The sequence below is a fragment of the Canis aureus genome, chromosome 24 (assembly GCF_053574225.1).
Source record: "Canis aureus isolate CA01 chromosome 24, VMU_Caureus_v.1.0, whole genome shotgun sequence".
Taxonomy (NCBI): Eukaryota; Metazoa; Chordata; class Mammalia; order Carnivora; family Canidae; genus Canis; species Canis aureus.
Window position 1 is genome coordinate 37,710,564 of NC_135634.1, and position 18,681 is coordinate 37,729,244.

Genomic DNA, 18,681 nt, shown 5'->3' on the forward strand with positions numbered 1-18,681 from the left:
AAATGCAACCCTGGCTCCATCGTTCATCTCTGAAGGGAAGGAGGCCTTTCCTGTTCTAAATTCCAGGCTATTGTGCTGTCTGTGTTTTGTTATATAAAGTCTTGGGCTTGTTAACAGCTTTGGTATCCTATGCAGTTAAAGCCTGGACAATGGAATGAAGATGGGCAAGGATAGGCTCTGGACTGATGAAAATTGAAACTGAGAACATATTAGACTGTAAGAGTCAGGAAAAATATAAGAAAAAAGAATCTCCCACATAAATTGGGGCAGTGCTGCTCCTCCAGGAATGCTACTATTTACCAAAGTGAAACCACGTATGTAAATTTTAGTGCTGGCTAATGCTATGGCCCCACAGCCTTCTTTCTCAAAAGAGCCACATAGTAATCATAGCTAACACTACTGAGCACTTACTGTGTGGCAAGAACTGCTGAGACCTTTACATGCAGTATCTCCTTCAGTTATTATGGCAACCCTATCCTGGAGGGGCTGTTATAACACCCATTTCACAGATGAGTTAACTGAGGCTTTGGGATTTTAAGAAACTAGCTTGGTTCACAGAGCCAATATGTGGTAGGTCTCAGCTTTGAGAACCCAGTTATCCTGACAAAATGGGCTAACCCCTTGATTCTTTGTTTGATTTCTCTATGTAAATTTTCTGCTCCAGTGCCCGGAGAAAAGGCTAAGGAAGATGCACTGGACCTAGGATGGGTAGAACAAGGCAGCAAGAAAAAGCGAATAAAAAGAACGCGCTAATTTTGTCATTCCATTTCAAGCTGTGGGCTCTAGTACTAACACTGTCCTCTCTGCAAACCAGTTTCCATATATGTAAATGAAAGAGGCTGGTTGGAGGGTCTCCCTTCCACCCTCAGTCGTTTCCATTTCTGGTCAAGGAGGGAGTAATACAAGAATAATATTTAGGGAAGAGCGTGAAGCTGGTGATATCTTCATTGCTACCCCAGGCCACTTCATTCAGCTGCATAAAGTGAATAAGAACTCTACACGAAAAGGAGTGAAGCAGAACATAAAGAGTTTCTCCTACTTCACATATTTAAGAATATTAAAGTGTAGAAAGCTTTCAGTAACAAGGTTTCTTTTTTTTTTTTTCATACTCATTGTTGATTAATTCCATGTTTTCCCAGGAACAGTAGTACAATATCGCTCAAAATGCAGATGGGAGGACACAGCAGGGAAAGCATGAATGAGGAGCTCATGTCTCAGGGGTCTGATGACTCAAGCTTTGTTCTCATGGTTACTCTGATGTCAGAGAAGCCCCGGTGGGTGTGAATAGCCTGGAAAACAAAATATCTGCCCAGGACCTCTTAACCTTCTGGATACATAATTTTACTAATCTTACAGGATCGACACCTACCTGCTTTACGTAGAATAGGGAAAGCTAGACAAAACAGCTGTTGTGTTGGCAACACGGAGACTTCATAACGATATCACATACTGCATGATGGAACTCTCCAGTAGACAGGTCACAAAGGAACTTCTACTGTTCAGTGCCTCCAAGGAGCCCTTGGAAGATGGAAAGTTTGATGACTTGATTTCCAAGCTCATGAGCTGAATGTTTGAAATTAGATTTAGGGAGGTAAATGGAAATCTGTGGTCTCTAAATGGAAGGTCTGCATTTTAGGGCAGTATTTCCCACCTGAGATGATTGGAATTATGAACATTTGTCTCAATTGTCATAAAATCACTGGTCTGCTGATTTTGCCAACAGAGTAGACAAGACTTTTTTGTCATGTATGATGGAGGCACCATAATCTCCCAGCCTTGGAGGTGAAGAGTCTCAAAGTGGTGAAGCACGGATACAATGTAAGGAAAGACTTACTGAAGCAGCAGAGAGCTGAGGAATTCCAGGGTAAAGAGGGAAATGGAGTGAACACACTGCATGTATCACAGCATAATTATAAATTCATTGAGATTCATTCATTTGTTCATTCATTCATTGATTCTCTGACTCATCATTACTATTTTGTATCAGTCACTCTGAAAGGATCTTGAGGCCACAGCAGAGAATTTTATAGGTGCCATCAACCCCTGCCATCATAAAGCTCAGAGTCTGGACAAGGGTACAGACAAAGAGGGAAACAGCAGGCAGACAATTAAGTCTGTTGTGATGTTGCTGGAAGGAGAAATGGAAGGTCTAGTGGTGCTACCTACCCCTGAAAGAGATGTTATCAGGAAGACACAATCCCGCCCTGCCACCACAACCTCCTCACCACCCCCTCAATTTGTTTCTTCAGTATCTCTTGACCACACCTTCTATTCTTTTGCCTCCCACTTACTCCTCCTCAGTGCTCCCTGCCTCCTTTCTATTCCTCAAACATGTCAGGCACTCTTAGAGCCTTTGCACTTATTATTTCTCTGCCTGGAACACTCTCTCTAGATAAGCTGAGTGGTTTGCCCCTCATTTTTTCCAGACCTTGACATAAATATCCTCTCATGAGGTCTCCCTGGTCAATCTACTTAAATTGCCAAGTGCCCACTCCCTATCTCCTTTCTTGTTTTATTTTCCTCACTGGTACTTTTCACCATCTGCCATGTGTATATATTGACCTACCTCTCTTGTTGGCTGTTTACCTCTCTTAAGCACAAAATTTTATGAGAGTAGGGATTTTGTCTATTTTATTTACTGCTAAGAACTGTGTTTGGTAGATACTCAATAACTATTTGAATGCTGAATAAATGCTGATTTAAGGAAAACTAAAGAATAAGTAGGTGTTATCCTTGCAAAGGGACTGAGGGATGAGAAGGTAGAAGTAAAGGAATGTGGTGGGGGAAGAGTTCAGGAAGATGGAATCACAGGGGCCAAGGTCTAGAGGCAGAGAAAGTGTGGCACATGTGATAATGTGCTCTGCTCTCTCCTGTTCGGCTCAAACTGGTTGAAAGGCAGAGTTGGCCAGAGTAGAAAAGTTTGAGGCAAGAAATGAGGCATAAATTTGAACTGAGGCCAGGTTGATACCTTCTTATAGAGCATGGACTTAATCCTCTGGTAAATGGACAAATATTGAGGCTATATTATTTTATTATATATTTACACATATATTATTTTATTAAAATATTTTAAATATAAGCATAAAATTATCAGATTTATGTTGTGGAAAGATCACTTTGGATATACATGACAAGTGAAATAAAGTAGGCCATCAAGGGCAGGAAGGCCAGTTAGGAGGCCATTGCAGAGGTTCTAGCAAGACATGATGGCAGCATAGCTAGGGTGGTGTCAGAAATGTAGTGACATGAGTCTGGGTTCAAGAGATATTCAGGACACAGAATTGATAAGCTTAATAACATATTGGCTATGAGGGACGAGACATGGGGAGGAGCCTTCATTCTATCATGGACCTTGGGTTAAATAGCAATGGTATTCATTGAGCTAAATCAGAAGAAGAAACACAGACACCTGACAGAATCAGTGTTGAAGTCCCAGTGTGGCATTCGGTGGAGATATCTGGTAGAAGTTTGGTCACAGTGGCAAGCAGTTCTAGGAGAGAGTTATAGGCTGGAAGCAAATATTTGAGAATTGGTACATACATAGGGAATGAAGTCCTGAGAGTAAGTGAGACCATCAGAGGGCAAAGGACTAACCCTGGACTACACCTTAGGGTTGGGTCTGAGGGATGTTTCCCCACACAACCACCAGAGAAAGTCACTAGTCAGGATTCACAGGGTTCTCAGAGACTAAAATATTTTCTTATGGTAGCGAAGTCCGACACTGTTGCGTAAGAAGCCAGAGTTGAATAGAAGGAAGAATTAAGGCAGGTAAAAAGTATTGACCTTGACCTTGGAGAGACACAGTCCTGACTTCAAATCTCTATCCTACTGATCATGCCCTTAACAGCTCCAGGTTCCCTATGGAAAAATAGGGATCATGGTGCTTTCTTCATAAAGATAACAATGGACTTGAATGAGAAAATGGAAATATACATGAAGGTGTAGTGTCTGAGCCCATGCAAGTTTACCCAGCAATTCATTTAGTAAATATTTGCTGCAGACAAATGAAGAGTCAGGCACCAAGGAGGCCATGATCCAAGCAGACACAGGCCATCCTCCAGGCACTCACAGTCTAGAGAAATTCAATAAGAGCTTTTTTCTTCCTTAGAATTTAAGGAAGGTACTGAATAGTTCTTGGCCAGGTTGATGGCCCCAGACAACAGTGTGATATGGGAAACGATCTGCCTTCACTTTCTGGTTGTTCTAGGGGTGTTGTGCTAGACTCCATCAGTCACTCTTCCAGGCCTCCCACCATGCAGCAAAGCTTGCATTTTCCTGACCACCTCCTGTCCCAGGAGCCAAATTCTCTAACTTCTTGGCCTGACCCTATTTCTTTTTTTCAAAGCTTTACTGACTGATGGAATGAATCTACTTATTATAATCTGGCCTTGTGAGGATAGGGTTTTTGTGGTTGTTGTTTTTTTTTTTAATTGATAAAATAGGTGTTTATTCTGAAGGCATAATGCCAGGAAGAAACCCAATGAAACCAGATTAGGAGTGGGTGAAAACTGTTGCCCCTCAGCACTTCTCTGCATCCCAGTCTTTCAGGGAAGTCTGGGGCAGAGCTCATGAGTGAGTTCTGTGAAGCCAGAGGATTTTGTTTTCTTCTGTTTTTATGTATTGACTGCGGTTTACCTAGTACCTTGTTTTGGGCATGGGGTAGGCACCCAAGGAATTCTTGAATCACTGAATGTCTTATCCATATCAAGGAATTGAATAGCTGAAAACTTAGATGGTTTGCATAGCAACCAAGGAGTGAGAGACCTGAGTAATCAGTCCTGGGATCAAGAAGTCCGTTAAAGGATGTGCTCTGAAAGGGGAACCTCCAACTCCTGACAAACATAGCTGCTTTCTACCTGTGAACAATGCCTATATGTGCACCCAGGCTGAGTCAAATGCAGTGAAGGCAAAGAAGCACTAGTGGGAGTTTGAAGGTTAGAGAGTGTCATGACTGCCTGTGATTTCCTCTCCCTACTTCTGGCTTCACTTAAACAAAGGCCATGACTTGGATAACAGTCTTTGAGCCCCCAGGGTGCGCTCTCTGACTTCTATTTACTTCTTAGGAGACAATACCATCACTCTCTCAGACAATTAAGATCTTACTTTAGGAAGGACAAGGAGTTGGAAAGCAAGAGCAAGGCTGATCTTCTGGCACACTGGATAGAATTTCAGCTCTGCCACTGACCAGTTGTGTGACCTAGAGCAGCCCACAACTGCCCTGGGCCTCAGTTTCACAAGTTTTCAAAGGCAAAGGATTGCTTTGAGAATTCACTAACATTGCATGTTTGACAGTGAATATGAAGTCGATGGCTGGAATAACACAGGGCTTCATCAAGATGTGTACCTCTTGTCCACATACCAGATCCAATGGAAGATGTCCTGTGGTACAAATAATCTGTAGCTGTGAATTTTTGCAAAATTGCCTCATTGGTATTTGCCTCTTTCAATGTTATAAAGCCAACAGAATTTAGGATTCAAGACAGCCATATTTTTATCTGACATAAAATAAGTACTCAATGAATATGTTAAAAGATTAAATGAATGCATGGCCTCATAGTACTTTTCTGATTTTATCTCTTAATGCTCCTTCACCCAGACTTCTAGACCCAGAAACACTGTCTACTTACTTCTCCATGTTCATATCTATTTCAAGGCTGCCTCCATGATTGTATTTCCCATGAACCAAACAATAAATATCTAATACGCTCCTATATTATGTTCAGCACTTTTGTCCACAGGGGGTTCACAGGGAATAAAAAGAATAACGTGGTCCTATCCCAAGGAACTTATAATTTGGTTGGGGTGAAAACTGCCAAGTGAACAAGGAAAACAATATGTGGAGGAGGAGAACTAAGGTGAATGGGGGTTTCTTGAAGGTTATGGTATTTGAGCTGAGTCTGGAATGACATATGGCCTGAGGCTCCCCAAGCAAATGTTACCTTAAAATGAGACTTTCTTTCTTTGGTCACCTAATTGTCCCTAAAATAGTTGAAGCCTGTCAGCTTTAAATATAAAGCTAAGTGGTGCAATTTAGTGATAATACACAGTTTGAATTTAGGAATTATGGCAGAGTCTACTCACTGCCTGCCCAATATCTATTTTTGCTTTTTTCTTTAGTGGTAGAAGCACAGTTCTGTTTGATGGTGGCAATGTACCTGAGTAAAGGTAGTCAATTTTCCACACTTCCTCCCCAGCAAGGGTATCTATGTGCTATAGTTCTGGACAAAAAGATAAATCAGAAGTTACTGGTTGGAGCTTTTAAGTAGAGGTAATATTCAAAGTAAGAAACAACCAATTTAAAAAGCATACTTAATGTAACCTGCTGGTATATATGGCTCTATTTCCAGGAAAGTTCTGTAAAAGGAACGGTCTCAATGGCATGTGCTTTGCCACTTTACTCTTTCCTTCTTCCTGCCTGGAACATGATCCAATGCCTGAAGGTATAGTAGCCATTTTGCAATGACAAAGACAAAAGCTAAAGATGCTAATAACTGATAGTATAGGCAGAGAGAGAAGTCTGGTTCTTAAATGATCTTTTTGACCTTCAGCTGCACTTGAAGATTGCCTATTTCCAGAGCACATGTTGAATTTAATAAAGTAATCCCTTACCTATTTAAGCCACCCTTAGTCATATTTTCTGTTATTTTCACCTGAGTGGAATTCTAACTGATACTAGCATCAGACCATGTTTAAATGTAAGAATGTGATGACTTTTAATCGGAATATTGTAAAAGGAGTTGTGACTTACTTTGGCTTGGGTGCTCAGCTCCCCAGTGTCTGGCTTGTCTTAGTAAAAATAGTCTCAACACCCAGATGACCACAAAACAGCATATACATAGTCTAGGGCCTAGCATATACATAGTCTAAGTGGTTACTGATGCATTTTTTAAGTGCCACTGACAAGTGTGCAATCCTGTTCCAACAAGACAAGGAAAGATGTTATTTCATTGATGAGCCACAGACTATCAGAGTAAAATATCCCCTCTCTACTTTCAGGATATGCCAAACCCTGCCTTGAATAGTGAGAAATTATAACTTTTAACTCTCTTCTTTGGTTAGAAACCTGTTTTTGTTTTTGTTTTGTTTTTTTCTTCCCTGGATCTTTTTTTTTTTAAGATTTTATTTATTTATTCATGAGAAACAGAGAGAGACAGAGAGAGAGAGAGGTAGAGACACAGGCAGAGGGAAGCAGGCTCCATGCAGGGAGCCCGACATGGGACTTAATCCCAGGTCCCCAGGATCATGCCCTGGGCCGGAGGTGGCGCTGAACCACTAAGCCACCCAGGCTGCCCTCTTTACTGGATCTTAAAAGGCCAGCAAGCAGTTTGTTTGGACTATATTGTGTTCTGTCCATTCTCTGTGAGCCTATGTCTCTGTGCAAAGACCTATTTAGTTGAGGATAAACCAACCTAGAGAGTTAGCTCTGGAACTGGAAATCATTCTCAGTTCAATTCTTACTCAGGGACAAAGTTCAGGGAGCTGAGAAAAGGACAAAGGTACTTGATGGTCAATAATTAAAAGCATAGAAGCATGGAAAGATTTAGATTTCTGCATGGGACCTTAAGTAGAACAGATATCTAGAGTGGAGTGGACACTATGGTGGAACTGAGGAAACAGCTGGGAAGATAAGGTAGGTGCACCGTTGGATGCTGGGCTAAAAAGACTGGGTCTTATCACATAGTAATAAGAAAAAGACAAGGTAAAATAATAGAATTCTTCTCAGGTTTCAAAATGCTCTCACACATTTAGGGTCATATGATCCCCACAACAATCACTGAGATATATGTAATACTGATTCATCTTTGAGGGAAAAGACCTAAAGAAGTTAAATGTTGTCCAATGACCCACAAATAGAAATAGTAGATTGAGGCTCTAAATTGGATTGAATTTTTAGCATCTTAATCTAGTGCTCTTTTCACTCTACCCCACTGAGAATGGGAAAGACATGGTTTGTGTAACCATGCATTTATGCAGACAATAAGGGGTAAGTGTGGAGGCAGAGTGACCAGCAAGGATATTTTTGTAATAGTTCAGTGTTAGGTAAAAGGATTTGAATTAAAGTTGTGTCAAGAATGTGATAAAAGAAGAAGAGAGGATTCAAGAGGGCAGTGTAGGAAGATCATACACACACACCTTCTCCCAAAGACCTAGCACAACTACAACCACATATGGAATAATTCCATCTGAAACTAGATGAACAGAGCCTCCACAGCAAGGGACAGCACCAGGATGGATAGAAGAGGCAGAGATATTGTCCATTAAGGGGAAAAAACACACCCAGGCACAGCATTCCATAGTCATAAGGGAGCTCAGTAGTACACAACTGTCCTCTGAGGAGAAAGAGATTCAGGCTCTACATCAAGCACCAATCCTTAGATCCTGCATAGGCAAGGCAAGCCCCCAAAACACTTGGCTCTGAAAAATAACAAGGAGTACATTCAAGAAAACTACAGAACTATAGGGAAAGGGAAATCTTTTTTTAAAGTCTTGTACACAGACTTATTCCACCTGGCACAAAAATACCAGATCAAAAAGAATATAGACCATAGGTGAAAAAGACTCACTACTCTTTTAGCACCTGCCTGAAAAGAAAGACATAGCTGGGATATCCCCCTGGGGACTGAGACACTGGTATTAACCATTTTTGCTATCTTGTTCTTCTATGATGATTCCAATACTGATGGATTCCACTTGGAAATCCTCCCTCTAATCTGTCCCCACAACATGCACCTTGGCTGGGCCTTGCAGCTGACAAGAGGATCACCCCAACCAGGAGTACACTCACAGTAGTTGCTGCCAGGCCTCACAGACCTGGCTCCACTAACACACACACCCACAGCAATCACAGCTAGCTGGATTGGGACCCACCCACCCCTACTTACCAGCATGCCTGGGGCAGTCACATCTAGGCCTTCCAGCCAGCCAGGCTAGGGGCCTCCCCACCCACCAGTGCACCTGCAGCAGTAGCAGCCCCATGAGGGTGCATGCTTCCCACAAAGGGGATATCTCTAGAATACCTGGCTCTGTTGTCCAGAAAAAAAATTATCTTTTGCAGACCTACAGGACATCTTTAACATAGGCCACTTTTTCAAGACTGGGAGACATAACTGAACTACATTACACATAGAACCAGACTCAAGCAAATCAAGGAGACAGAGAATATTTTCCAAATGGAAGAACATGACAAACCCTCAGAAAAAGAATAAACACCATGGAGATAGGCAATCTAGCCAATAGAGAGTTCAAAACAATGGTTATAAAGATGTTTACTGAACACAAGAGGAGAATGGGTGAACACAGTGAGAATTTAAACAAAGAGAAATTATAAGAAAGTACCAGTTAGAACTGAAGAATACAATAACAGAAATGAAAAATACACTACAGGCAATAAAAGAAGATTTGGTAACACAAAATGTCAGGTCAGTGATATCTAAACCAGCTTTGCAGGAAATATTAAAGGGACTTCTTTAAGTGGAAAAGTAAAGGCTGTAATTATAAGTAAGAATAAAGAAGAAAATATATGAAAGAAAATTATCACTGGTACCAAGGCAAACATATCATAAAGGTAGCTGATCAAACATTTATAAAGCTAGTATTAAGGTTAAAAGATAAAAGTAATAAAATCAATGATAACTATATTTGTAATAAGTTAAGGGATATGCAGAATAAAAGTATGTAAAATATGACACAAAAAAAACAGAAAACATGAAGAGAGGAAGTAATATAGTGCCTTTAGAATGCTTTTGAGCTTAAAATAGACTGCTGTATACATAGATTGCTATATATAAAACACATGGTAACCACAAACCAAAAAAAACCTAGATACACAGAGAGAGGGGATTTTAAACAAAACACTAAGAAAGTCCACAAATAATAAGCAAAGATAAGAAAGAAGAAAGGAACAGAGAAGGACTACAAAAACAACCAGAAAACAATGAACAAAATGGCAATAAATATGCACCAATCAATAATTACTTTAAATGTAAATGGTCTAAATGCTCGATCAAAAGACATGGCATGGCTGAATACATTAAAAAAAATAATAAGCAAGGTCTATCTATCTGCTGCCTACAAAAGACTAACTTCAGAGCTAAAGACACACACAGAGACTGAAAATGAACTGATAAAAAAAGATAACTCAAGAAAACAGAAATGAAAAGAAAACTGAAGTAGTAATACTTATATCAGATAAAATAACTTTAAAATAGTGGTTGTATTAAGAGAAAAAGAAGGGCATTACATAATGATAAAGGGATCAATCAAACAAGATAAAATTTGTAAATATTTATGCATCTATATACAACAATTAGCAGATAGAAGGGGAGAAAATGACAGTAATACAATAATAGTAGGGCACTTTAACATCCTGATTACATCAATGGACAGATTAGTCAGAATGAAAATTAATAAAGAAACATTGACCTTAAATTATATATTTGATCAGACGGACTTAACAGAAATATACACAACATTCCGCCCAAAAGCACTAGAATGCACATTCTTCTCAAGTACATATGAAACATTATTTAGGATAAACCACATGTTAAGACACAAAACAAGTCTTAATAAATTTAAGAAAACTAAAATCACATCAAACATCTTCCCTTACCATTAGAATATGAAACCAGATATCAATTACAAGAAGCAATTTGAAAAGACACAATCATGTGGATACTAAACAACATGTTACTAAAACAAATGGGCCAACCAAGAAATAAGAAGGAAATCAAAAAAAGTACCTTGAGGCAAATGAAAATGAGCGCACAATGTTCCGTAATCTATAGGATGCAGCAAAAGCAGTTCTAAGAAGGAAGTTTATAATGATACAAGCCAACGTCAAGTAACAAGAAATATCAAATAACTGATCTAATCTTACACCTACAGGAACTAGAAAAAGAAAAAGAAAAAAAGCCCAAAGTTAGTAGAAAGAAGGAAATAATAAGGATCAGAGTGGGGGGATCCCTGGGTGGCGCGGCGGTTTAGCGCCTGCCTTTGGCCCAGGGCGCGATCCTGGAGACCTGGGATCAAATCCCACATCGGGCTCCCGGTGTATGGAGCCTGCTTCTCCCTCTGCCTGTGTCTCTGCCTCTCTCTCTCTGTCTCTCTCTGTGTGACTATCGTTAAATAAATAAATAAATAAATAAATAAATAAGATCAGAGTGGAAATAAAACTAAGAAAAGATCAATGAAACTAAGAACTTATTTTTGAAAAGATAAACAAAATGATAAGCTTTTAGCCAGATTCATCAAGAAAAAGAGAATTCTCAAATTAATAAAATCAGGGAAAAAATTACAACTAGTTCGACAGAAATACAAAGGAACATAAGGAATTACCATGAAAAAGCATACGTCAACAAGTTGGACAACCTAGAAGAAACAGGTAAATTTACAGAAACTTAAAATGATTCAGGACTAAATCAGGAATAAATAGAAAATCTGAACAGACTGATTACAAATAACAAAACTGATGCAGTAATCAAAAATTTCTCAAAAAAATGTCCAGAATTATATGGCTTCACAGGTCAATTCAACCAAACATTTAAAGATCTTTGGTTGAACATTTTTACCTATCCTTCAAAAACTATTTCAACAAGTGAAAGAGGAATGAATAGTTCCAAAATCATTCTGTGATGGCAGTATTACTCTGGTACGAAAACCAAAGACACTACAAAAAAGAAAAAAAAGAAAAAGAAAATTATAGGCCAATATCTCTGATGAATATAGTGTAAAAACTCAACAAAATATTAACAAACCGAATACAACAATACATTAAAAGTATCATACACCATGATCAAGTGGGATTTATTCCAAGGATTCAAGGATGGTTCAATATCCACAAATCAATCAATGTGACATACCACATTAACAAAATGAAGGAGAAAAATTACACAATAATCATAATAAATGCAGAAGAAGCATTTGATGAAATTCAACATTCACTTGTGATAAAAATTCAGCAGAGTGCATTCAGAGAATGTATCTCAACATAATAAAGGTCATATATGACAAACTCACAGCTCACATCATAGTTAATGATAAAAATCTGAAAGCTTTTCCTCTGAGATCAGGAAGGAGACAAGGATACCCACTCTCATCACTTTTATTCAACATAGTATTGGAAATCCTAACCACAGAAATTAGGCAAGAAAAATTAATAAGAGGCCTTCAAAATGGAAAGGAATAAGTAAAAATATTACTATTTGCAGAAGACATGATACTAGATAGAGAGAGCCCAAAAGCCTCCACCAAAAAAACTATTAGAACTGACAAATGAATTCAGTAAAGATGCAGGATATAAAGTCAATATATAGAAATCTGTTGCATTTTTATACACTAATAATTAATTATCAGAGAAATTAAGAAAACAATTCCATTTACAATTGCATCAAAAAGAATAAAATACCTAGGAATAAATTTAACCAAGAAGGTGAAAAACTTATACTCTGAAAACTGTAAGACATATATGAAAGAAATTAAAGGTGACACAAATAAATGGAAAGATATTCCATGTTCATGGATTGGAAGAATTAATATTTTTTAAATGTCCATACCACCCAAAGCAATCTACAGATTAAATGCAATTGCTATCAAAATATCATTGAAATTTTTCACAGAACTAGAACAAATTTTTATGAAACCACAAAAGAACCACAAAAGAACCACAAAAGATAGCCAAAGCAATCTTGAGAAAGAAGAATGAACTGGTAGTATCATACTCCCAATTTACAAACTATATTACAAAGCCATAGTTATCAAAATAATATGGTACTGGCACAAAAACAGACACATAGATCAAAGGAACAGAATAGAGAACACATAAATCAACCCACACTTATATGGCAAATTTGTCTATGACAAAATAGGCAAGAACATACAGTGGAGAAAAAAATAGTCTCTTTAATAAATGGTACTGAGAAAATGAGACAGCTACATGCAAAAGAATAAAACAGGACCACTTTCTTACTCCATGTACAAAAATAAACCCAAAATGAATTTAAAACTTATATATAAGACATTAAACCATAAAATTCCTACAAGAAAACATAGGCAACAAGCTCTCTGACATTGGTCTTAGTGACATTTTTTTTTTCAATCTGTCTCTTCAGGTAAGGACAACAAAAGCAAAAATAAACAAATAGGACCACATCAAACTAAACAGCTTTTTCACAATGATGGAAACCATTAACAAAATGAAAAGGCAACCTACTGACTAGGAGAAGATATTCATAAATGATATATCTGATGCAGGTTAACATCCAAAATATATAAAGAACTCACACAATTTAATAACAGAACACATTAATAATGTACTTAATAGATATTTTTAAAAGAGTAAAAGAAGAGTTAAACAGAATTTTTTTAAAGACATACTATGATCAATAGGCCCATGAAAATATGCTCAATATCACTACCATCAGGAAAATACAAATCAAAACCACAATGAGATATCACCTCCCACCTGTCAAAATATCCATTATCAAAAAAACAAGAAATTTTTTAAAAAGACAAGAAACAACAAGTGTTGCTAAGGACGTAGAGAACTCATGTGTGTTGTTAGTAGAAATATAAATTGGTACAGCCAATATGGAAAACAGAATGGAAGTTCTTCTAAAAATTGAAAATGGAACTATCATATGATCCAACAATTTCACTTCTTGATATTTTCTGAAGAAAACAAAAATACTAATTTGAAAAAAAAAAATCTGTATGCTAATGTTCACTGCAGCACTATTTACAATAGTCAAGATAGGGAAGCAACCTAAATGTCCAAAGAAAATTTTGTGTGTGTATGTATATATATATATATATATATATATATATAGAATGCATATATATTTGTATATATAGAATATATATGTGTGTGTGTACATAGGTATATATGTGTAAATGTAAATATATATATTATTGTGTGTATATATATTATATATATATATATTCCACTTTTCTGTGGTATCTAAACACAAAACAAATGAACAAAATAAAACAGAAACTGACTTTTACATACAGAGAACAAACTGATGGTTGCCAGAGGGGAGGAGATTGGGGAACAGATGAAATAGGTGAAGGGTTTAGGAGGTACAATCTTCCAGTTATAAAATAAATAAGACACAGGGGTATAATATTCAGCATAGGGAATATAGTCAATAATATTTCAACAACTTAGCATGATGACAGATGGTAACTTGGAGTTATTGTGGTGACCATTTTGCAATGTATACAAATATTAAATCACTATGTTGTACACTTGAAACTAATACAATATTGTATGTCAATTATTCTTCAATTAAAAAAAAAGGAATGCAATGAAAGAGGGGGAAGAAGGCAAGAGTTCTGTCAGGGAGGAATCAGCAATACGGGGGAAATTTTCTTACTCAATTCACTCAACCAACTCTCCAGATGGACCAATGTTCTTCATCTTCTCTGTAAAACAAAACATTTGATGCCTACGGCAAAGTGAATGCTCATGATGAGTAGATAAGTGACTGTGGTTCACTATGCCTTCTGCTCCCACCAGATGAATTTGTTGCTCAGCCTGTTTATTCCAGTTATTTTTGTTATTGTAATGATATAACTTAATTAAATATTACAAGTACTATTGTTATATAAACCAACAAGGCAAATGCTTCAGGAATAGTCAATAAAGATAAGTCACTAAAGTGAACTGTTTAGATTCTCTTGCAAAGTCTTTAGTGCTTGCTCTGCTTTAAGGAAATCTGAAAATCTTAGCTCATACATTAAAGATGTGGTTTATCTTTTTCGCATAAACATGCAACTTTTTCAATTGTCATAGAAATCCAACAGATTCATACTCAAAGAAAGGCCTTGACCCATATCAAAAGATTGAATTTCCTTCATTAAAATAAAGTTTCAAGGATGTAAGTAGCATTTCTCAATTTTAATTGATTCTTTCCACAATTAATTGACTATTAATATGGTTCTGTGGAACAAGAGGGCTTCTTCTATGGTTAGAATCCAGAAAGCTGAAAGGAACTTTGGAAACCAACTATCTAGGGGTTCTGTAACCTTTGTGCATATCAGAATCAGCTGAAGGACTTGGTAAATACAAAATGTTGGGTCTTGACCAAGCATTCTGATTCAATGGTTTAGGGTAGGGCCTGATAATTTGCTTTTCTAACACATTTTCAGGTGAAGCTGATGTTGGTGGGCCAGAGACACCACTTGGAGAACCACTGAACCCACCTATCACTGAGTTAAATTCTAAAGTTTGGTGATTATAGAGTTCCCTCAAGCTCACATGGTGGGCTAACAGAAAAGCTGAGACCAGAACCCAGGTGTCCTGGATGTCAGTCCAGAGATCTTCCCATTATATTCTGCTGTCAAAGTAAAAAGTATATTTTTGATAAATTATGGACAGCCACAATTTTCTCACAACTGTTTCTTTCCAGAGGTGACATCTACATCCCCTCCCATGATCGGGGCTGGTTCTGTGATTGCATGACCAGAACCATATGCAGAAGTGATGCTGCACCTGATTTGAGACTCAGTCTTAAGACATTTGTGGCTTCCACATACTTGGAACTTTTGTTCTGGGAGCTCTGAGCTCCCATTTAAGAAGTCTGACCACGTTGCACTCTGGTTGATAGTTCTTTTTTTTTTTTTTTTTTTTTAATTGGAGTTCAATTTGCCAGCATATAGCATAACACCCAGTGCTCATCCCATCAAGTGCCCCCCTCAGTGCCCGTCACCCAGTCACCCCCACCCCCTGCCCACCTCCCTTTCCACCACCCCTTGTTCGTTTCCCAGAGTTAGGAGTCTCTCATGTTCTGTCTCCCTTTCTGATATTTCCCACTCATTTTCTCTCCTTTCCCCTTTATTCCCTTTAACTATTTTTTATTCCCCAAATGAATGAGACCATATGTTTGTCCTTCTCCCATTGACTTACTTCACTCAGCATAATACCCTCCAGGTCCATACACATCGAAGCAAATGGTGGGTATTTGTCGTTTCTAATGGCTGAGGAATATTCCATTGTGTACATAGACCACATCTTGTTTATCCATTCATCTGTCGATGGACAACGAGGCTCCTTCCACAGTTTGGCTTTTGTGGACATTGCTGCTAGAAATATCGGGGTGCAGGTGTCCTGCCATTTCACTGCATCTGTATCTTTGGGGTAAATCCCCAGCAGTGCAATTGCTGGATCATAGGGCAGATCTATTTTTAGCTCTTTGAGGAACCTCCACACAGTTTTCCAGAGTGGCTGCACCGGTTCACATTCCCACCAACAGTGCAAGAGGGTTCCCCTTTTTCCACATCCTCTCCAACATTTGTTGTTTCCTGCCTTGTTAATTTTCTCCATTCTCACTGGTGTGAGGTGGTATCTCATTGTGGTTTTGATTTGTATTTCCCTGATGGCAAGTGATGCGGAGCATTTTCTCATGTGCTTGTTGGCCATGTCTATGTCTTACTCTGTGAGATTTCTGTTCATGTCTTTTGCTCACTTTATGATTGGATTGTTTGTTTCTTTGCTGTTGAGTTTAATAAGTTCTTTATAGATCTTGGATACTAGGCCTTTATCTGATACATCATTTGCAAATATCTTCTCCCATCCTGTAGGTTGTCTTTTAGTTTTGTTGACTGTTTCTTTTGCTGTGCAGAAGCTTCTTATCTTGATGAAGTCCCAATAATTCATTTTTGCTTTTGTTTCTCTTGCCTTCATGGATGTATCTTGTAAGAAATTGCTGTGGCCAAGTTCAAAAAGGATGTTGCCTGTGTTCTCTTCTAGGATTTTGATGGAATCTTGTCTCACATTTAGATCTTTCATCTGAGTCCTATCTTTTAGCCATCCCCAAAGAGAAGACAGACATAAGAGAGCACAATCTTGCATTTTCCGGACTTACCAACACTCCAGTGAATACTAGTAAAATGACCTCAGTTGATACTGTGTGAAACAGAATAATCACTTGGCTCAGATGCCTGACCCACAAAATCATGAGGCATATTAAAATGGCTGTGGCTTTAAGCCACTAAGTTCTGGGGTAGTTTGTTACACAGCCATAGATAACTGGAACAATATTGAAAAGACAAAAGCTGTGAGGATCTGGGGTTCTATTTTCAGGCTGAACTTAGAGACAGAAGCAATCTGTGTGAAATGTAATAATGGGAGGCTGATTACACAAAGGCATCAGTGCAAGCGAGAAGGCAAACTTGACTGGATTTTTTGCTCTGAAAACTATAGTACACTTGGTGATATGTACCAAAATAAGTATCATGAGGTACAGCTAATTTTTAGAGGAAATCTGGGGAGTAGAGAAGTTGAAATGGGTAGTGAAATCGTGAGTTACAATATTAGACACTTTAAGTCCTCCAGCCAGAATGTCCAATCTCCCACTCCCATTCCCTGAAGTCTCTTGGGGACCCTCTCAGTTTGCACATCTGGCCTTTCCTACTCACATGCTTCTCTCCCTAAATTCTGGTAGTTCTTCTCATCTGGGTGGCTCATTTCTATACTGTTTCATGGACTTTTTTGCATTATTACTTGATATTTTTTCATATGATTCCATCAAACATAGTTGTAAACTCATGATGAACACGATTTGCCTTTTACCTGCTGAACGCAGTCCTGTGGACACTGTTGGTGTCCCTGAAACTCCTGCCAAGTGGAAATTTTGTAGATTGGCTCATGTTACAACAGCAGGAAATGAAAGGGGTGGGTTGGAGTGGGAGTGCCAAGGGCTGGGATCTTCTCAATGCTAATGGTGTGTTTAGTGGCAGCCTCGGTGAAGTAGATCTCTGAAGGTGACTATTTTGAAGAGTAGCACTCATCTCAGTATGCTACATTTTAGATTGTTTGTGAAAATACCACTATCACGTATGGCTATAAACATACATACCTTTAAACACATACTATTTTGTCTTTTTTGGCAATTCGGTTAATGTTTTCTTGTTTTAATTTTCAGAATTGGTCCCTAAGTTCAAATTTCAAACCGAGTCTTCTTTCTACCACTTTAATATTGACAATCCCATAGTACCCTGAGAGCCCTTTTAACCCTATTAAATTAGTCAATCAGCAAATGTTTTTGATTTCCCTACTTTGTCAAGCACTATCCTTTGGACAAAGCAAGAGAAATACAATGTTCTGTGGAAGATTGAAAAGAAGAAAGTGTACTTTCAACCAAGGCTCAAATCAGGGCATGCTTCATAGAGGAGGCAGTATTTGAAATTAACCTGTAAAAATGAATAAAACTTAGACAGAAATGATGAGGGTAGAGATCTGACATTACAAGGAGCATTTATCCTTAGATCAAAGGGATGTGAGTTAATCTAGGTTAGCAGGAGCATAGAGCATGTGTAGAAATGTGGGTTGGAGCTGTTTACATGAGGCCTGGGATACAAGGCCAATGAGTCCAGCTTGAATTTTGTGAAAAGTGAGTTTCGAGGGTTAGAGACACAAGATTTTATTCAAATTTTATATTCTCCATAGTCACTAACATTATGCTTTACATGTGGTAGGCAATTATTAAATATTCGTTAATTGATCAATGAACTGCCAAAGCCATTTGGATGCATTGCCGGTATCCGAATCTTTCAGAAACTTAATTTTCCCCCTTTTTTTCTTCTCCAGTGTTCAGGCAACATTTATTCTAGGAAATGGCTCTAGCTTTAAAGACAAAGGAGAAGAAAAACTCCCAGTAACACAGAGATTGTCAAAGCAGAACC

The 18,681-nt window shown here is 38.2% G+C and overlaps 1 long non-coding RNA gene across 2 annotated transcripts in view; it reads left to right on the forward strand.

Annotated features, from left to right (window-relative positions):
• The first annotated feature begins 1,243 nt into the window (after positions 1-1,243).
• The window catches only part of LOC144296088 (uncharacterized), a 115,726-nt gene continuing 98,288 nt past the window's right edge, over positions 1,244-18,681 (forward strand). The window contains exons 1-2 of one of the 2 annotated variants that reach the window (XR_013363217.1): positions 1,244-1,818; positions 6,348-6,440. This is a non-coding gene — a long non-coding RNA (uncharacterized LOC144296088). The remainder of the gene's footprint in view (positions 1,819-6,347; positions 6,441-18,681) is intronic. The other variant, XR_013363216.1, reaches the window with a different exon arrangement.